General features: G+C 48.7%; 1 long non-coding RNA gene across 1 annotated transcript; it reads right to left on the minus strand.

Annotated features, from left to right (window-relative positions):
- Positions 1-828: 828 nt before the first annotated feature.
- On the minus strand, positions 829-4,748 carry LOC113912278. Its single transcript, XR_003516784.1, has 3 exons — positions 4,644-4,748; positions 1,927-2,132; positions 829-1,091 (listed from the first exon to the last, which is right to left on the minus strand). It is a non-coding gene; the product is annotated as an uncharacterized LOC113912278 (long non-coding RNA).
- Between the last annotated feature and the right edge of the window lie 727 nt (positions 4,749-5,475).

Genomic DNA, 5,475 nt, shown 5'->3' on the forward strand with positions numbered 1-5,475 from the left:
ACAGCCCAGAGAGCAAGGCAGAAAATCAGCAAAGGCTCTAGGGTAACTTCAGATGGTGACCGGGGTAGAGTATGGGGGCTCTGCAGTGGGGAGGAGGTTATTAATCATGTAACAGTGCCTTCCAACTCAGAAATTAAACTCTTCATGAGCCAGAGCCAAGGATTTCAACCCCACCCCTCCACGTAACACTACTAGGGAAAGAATTGTTTTCTGGAAATTTCAAGAAGATTCCCCCCTAACTCCATGCCGGGAGATGCCAAGTCTCTCCCACCTCCAGGAGGGCAAACCACCCCCAGAGGACCCCAAACCGAGCCCCAAGCCCAGCAGCCCTCGGACCCCACCCCGGGGCTGCTGAGCGCTCACAACAAATAGAAAAGGGAAATGAACAAATTATCCTGATAATTTGTTTAAGAAGGGGGGGGAAGGCACCCAAGAAAAATGATATCCAATAAGACGGTGGGTTTCTAATGAATGTGCGGGTAATGAAATAAACCCATTTAGGCCACGCTTGGCCCTGATCTTCCCAGGCCTAGATTAAAAAATGGAACATCTGTGATGATTTAATTTACATCTTAATAACAAACAGGCCTCGAGAAACCCGCGGATAAATGCCTTTTATTGCCGGCGTATCTTTCGTACTGCAGCTTGAATGAAAACTCTGGTAATTAATTGTTTTAAGCGATTCTATTAAAAAGTGTCTGCTAGTGCTGCATGCCGAATGTTTATGCGGGCTGGGCTGCCACAGGAATACAGACGAACCCGGGAGCGGGCGCAGAATGAGGTGCCTTATTTTCCCCCCTCTACATTCACTGCCTTAAAGACATGCAGTTCTTTTATTTATATTTTTTTCAAAAGAGAGAGATGCCTAACCTGTTAATTTCTCTTCCATTTTTTTAAATCTTAATTGTCAGTCTTTGAATTGACACGTGGATGGTCCCCTCGCTGCCCCCCGTGTTGACTTAATACTCTCCTCCAATCCAAGCTGGGGATGGAGCAGTGTTGGTTTCCTGTGGGGTGTGCCAGGCGAGGTGCTGGAGTCTGAGGGTAGAGCTGTAGGCATGCTGCAGTTTCCGGCATTCGAGAAGTTGTCACTGGAGGGTGGCAGAACGGACCATAAATGTGCCATCAATAAGTGACCTCCTCCAGCCATGGTTCCAGCCCTGGTTGCACATTAGAATCCCTCGGGGGAGCTTTTAAAACAAACCCAGGCCCCCACCCACCCCTCAGAGGTCCTGATTTAATTAGTCTGGGGCGGAATCCAGGCATCAGTATTTTTTGAAAGCTCCCCAGGGGATCCTTCCCGAAGCCAGGGTGGAGCATCACCGCATGGGATGCATGGACATTTCCTGGGCAGCTCAGAGCCCTGAAGGGAAGAAGATAGAGTCTCAGAAGAAAAAGCCTGGGAAGCCATGAAGGGTGGCCTCCTTGAGGTGGTGACATCTGGGCCAAGATGTCCACAGTGAGGAAAAGGTGGTCCTGTGAAAATCTAGGGAAAAGCATTCTGAGCGGAGGGAACAGCATATGCAAATGCTCTACAAGGAGGGTCTGCTGGATGTGTTTGAGGGACAGAATAGTGGGTGTTGGTGCTGGTGGGGGAAGGAGGAGGTGAGGGTTCTTCCCCAGTCGGCTGCCTCCCCCCACCTCCAACTCCTAGAATAGATCAGGTTCTGCCCCGTATTTCCTCAGCCCCCTAGGCAAGCCTGGCCCAGCTCAGCCCAAAGCACAGTGGAACATAATCTCCTGTGTCTGCACCTGGCCTGGGGAGGAGGTTGGATTCTGGATGGTGGGTGGCTTGAATCCCTTGACGAGTCACCCTCTTGGCCTCCGCTTAAGGGCCATCTCCATGTGGGAACCCCTGCTCATACTTTTGTCTTTCTAGCCCCCTCTCCCACCCTCGACCCAACACCCACAACGGTGCATCAGTACCTTTTGGGTCTGAAGAAGGGGAGTAAAATCAGCCTTTGGAGCACAGTCTCGGTGTCCAATGCCTGGTTTCTAGTCTCTACTTTTTCCTTTCTTGCTCATGAGTATTTTTCAAATTCTATTTTAACTTTAAGACTATTCCTCCGGTAAACAGACTCTTTACGGAAGTGGCAATGTTCGTGGTTAACAAACATATGGGAAAAGCTCAGCTTCAGTGGGAATCAGAGAAAAAGGAATTAAAGCAATTAACATTTTCACCTAATTAAAAAGAAAAAAGAGCATTTTTTGTTTGTTGTTGGTAAGGTAACTTGTTCAGGAAAATCAAGATATGGGGTGAAGGGTCCCTCCTACATTCCTGATGGGAATGTAACCCAAAGTCAGGGTATCTTTGAAGCAATGTGCTGCTACCTACCAAGCTCTTGTCAATGAGCTTGCCCTGGCCCTGGGCTCTAGCTCCCCAGGGAACACCTTAGATACGGGGGAAAAAAAAAAAAACATAGCACAGAGAAACAGGCTCCCTGTAGCATTCTATACAAGCCTCCCAAGTGGGCAGCAACCTAAACATCTACCCAAGGGAAAATGAGACATGAATTATGACTTCTTTATAGGCAAGAATATTACGCATCCATTGGAATGTTTACAAAAATGAGTAACAACATGGAAACATAATTGTAACATAATAGTAATTGAAAAAAGACACAAAATTACATAGCAAATATGATGTAAAATATTTTTTTAAAGGCACCGAGCAAAGACTCCAAATAAACAACAAAACCATTTAAAAAGAAAACCCTCTGTTTTACATTGCTAGAAATGTAAATTAATTAAGACATTTCATCTGTTTTGTTTTGTAGGGCATGGGTTTCTATGTAGCCTACTCTTCTCTCTGAGAGTTAGGATTTTTTTGCCCTCTCCCATTTAGAGCCTTTCCATATTGAGGTACAGAGGTTGGTCTCCAGAATATGATAGGCTGGGCTGAATCCCTGCTCCTCCATTCACTGGCCCTGTGACTGGGGGTAAATCTCCTTTGAGCCTCTGTCTCCTCATCTGTAAAATGGGTTTAATCATGCCTGTGAGGCTGTCGTGGGAAAATTAGAACAAAACCGAGGCATAAGGTCCATGGTGCCAGCCTGAGTATATGGGTCAGCACATAACAAATGGCCAGCAAAGTCATGGTCATTTGCACTGACGTTGGACATTTTTTTAAATCAAAGTTCATTCAGTTCTATACATAAAAAATTACAAATTGAGAATTAAGGGTCCATCACGGTCTCTGAATCTGGGGCACAGACTAGGAAAAGAAGCCATACTTGAATCCCAGGGTCTCCCTCCCACCTTTGTGAGGGCTTCCCCGCATACTCCGGGAGGGTCCGCCTTCGCCACAGACCTTGGCCACCAACACAGTGCCCTTAAGTAGCCCCTTTTGAATGGGGGAGTCTGGAGCAGAGAAATAGGGAGCATATGGAGAACCAGGTGGGGCCCTTAGAAAATCAGAGATCTGAGTCAAGACTGAGAGGCCACGACCCTCAGTTTCCTGACCTGTGAAATGGATGTGTGTGTGTGTGTGTGTGTGTGTGTGTGTGTGTGTGTGTGTGTGTGTCTAGATTGGCTCCCAGCAAGCATTCCCCAGATATGAGTGTGATGCACCCTGCCTAATAGAACACCCTCCTGAAAGAAGTAAGTTTAATACTAAATGCATTTGACCATGGACAACCCCCACGACCGTACTTTATTGTTTTGCTCGCATAAGCAGCCTGCAAATGCCACTGGGAGCTCTCTCATCTAGTAAAGATGATGTGTTCACTGTGCATACATCTCCTGAATACCAGGTGTGCATCAGGCAGTGTGATAGGGTTCCGAGGACATGGCAGGAAACCAGACAGATACAGCTCCCTGCTTTGGAGAGACGGACAAAGTTAACATCATAAAGAGGTCAAGTATAGAGTCTGAGAAAAGGTGAGAAACACCACAAGGAGAGAAAAGCAGGAAATAGTAGGGAAAATGCAGGGGGAGGGGTTACAATTTTCACTAGGTTGGTCCAGGGGTGCCTCATATAGAAGGTGACATTTGAGGAACAACTAGAAGGAGCCAGGGAGGTCTGTAGGCGGATATGGAGAGGGAGAGTGTTTTAGGTAGGAGGAAGAGCCAGTGCAAAGGCCCTGGGGCAGGAGTAAGCCTGGTTTGTAAGAGGTGAGGTGCCAGAGCTACTCGAGTGAGCAAGGTCAGAAGAGAACCCGGACCACCATGAGGACTTTGGCTGGCATTCTATACATCCTACAGCTCATGGACTAGCAATAATGCTCCCATCCACCTTTTTTCTCACCCCATGGGTATTCTCAAACCAAGACCATGCCAAAGCTGAGGTAGGCACAGAGCCTTCCCTCTCCTCTCCACCTTCACACAGCCCCTCCATGGAGGCATCCCGCACCCTGCAGGACCAGTTTCCTTGTTCCCCATTCACGGAGGGACTAATCAAGCCTCGGGGAGGTAGAGTCTCCTGCTCACAACCCCACACACAGGAGGACCCAGGGGAAGGGTGCAGACTTGGGTCTGCAAGGCCAGCCCTCGGAGAGACTGAGGCTCTGTGGTGGGCAAGAAGCCAAATAAATTTCTCCTCTCCTGTCACCTACATTTCCTAGGGACACTCAAAGGCATTTTAGGAAAAATTAAAGTGCTGTAGTGGTTTACTCAGTGGGAAGTAAACATATGAGACTCATTACCCCAAGAGGTGGTGCAGCTAAAAATACACGTCGGTTCACCGAAGGTTCAGATTAAAAGCTGGGACGGTGGATTTTGAGAGCACTGTGAAGGAAAAGCCAGGTGGGGAGGCAGGCTCAGAAGGCGGTGAGGTCACAGCGGGCAGGAGGCGCCTCCAACCCCCAGCCTTCCGAGAGTAATCGGGAGGTGGCTTAGAGAAAGAGCTTATGGGACTTTGGAGCCACACAAGCCATGCACACACCTGCTGGGCAAGGCTTCCCACCTCTCTGACCGCAGGCTCCTCTTCTGTGAAGTGGGGTGAGCCTTAAGCCTCACCTTATGGAACTGATGTGTTGGTTGAATGAGAGAATACACACAAGCAGCCAGCACGGTGCTGCCTAGAAGCCTGGGGATATGTGTGATATCTGTCTCCCCCTCCATCAGCGTCCCGCCTGGCCGAGGCTAACTGTCTGGGTGCTCGGTCAGACCCTTCTGCTTCCTCAGGGTGCTACAGTGGTCCTAGCAGAGAAAACCAGCCTGGGGAACCGACAGACAAAGCCCTCTCTCTACGAGGCCTTTTATCCAACTAGCTCTCTGAGGATGAGCCACCAACTGACAGTCAGAGAAAGAGGCTCAAAACCTCAAAGTCTAGGGGCGCCTGAGTGGCTCAGTTGCTTAAGCGACTGCCTTCGGCTCAGGTCATGATCCTGGAGTCCCGGGATCGAGTCCCGCATCAGGCTCCCTGCTCAGCAGGGAGTCTGCTTCTCCCTCTGACCCTCCCCCCCTCATGCTCTCTCTCTCTCTCTCTCTCTCAAATAAATAAATAAATAATCTTTAAAAAACAAACAAAAAGTC

The sequence above is a fragment of the Zalophus californianus genome, chromosome 14, assembly GCF_009762305.2.
Source record: "Zalophus californianus isolate mZalCal1 chromosome 14, mZalCal1.pri.v2, whole genome shotgun sequence".
Classification (NCBI taxonomy): Eukaryota; Metazoa; Chordata; class Mammalia; order Carnivora; family Otariidae; genus Zalophus; species Zalophus californianus.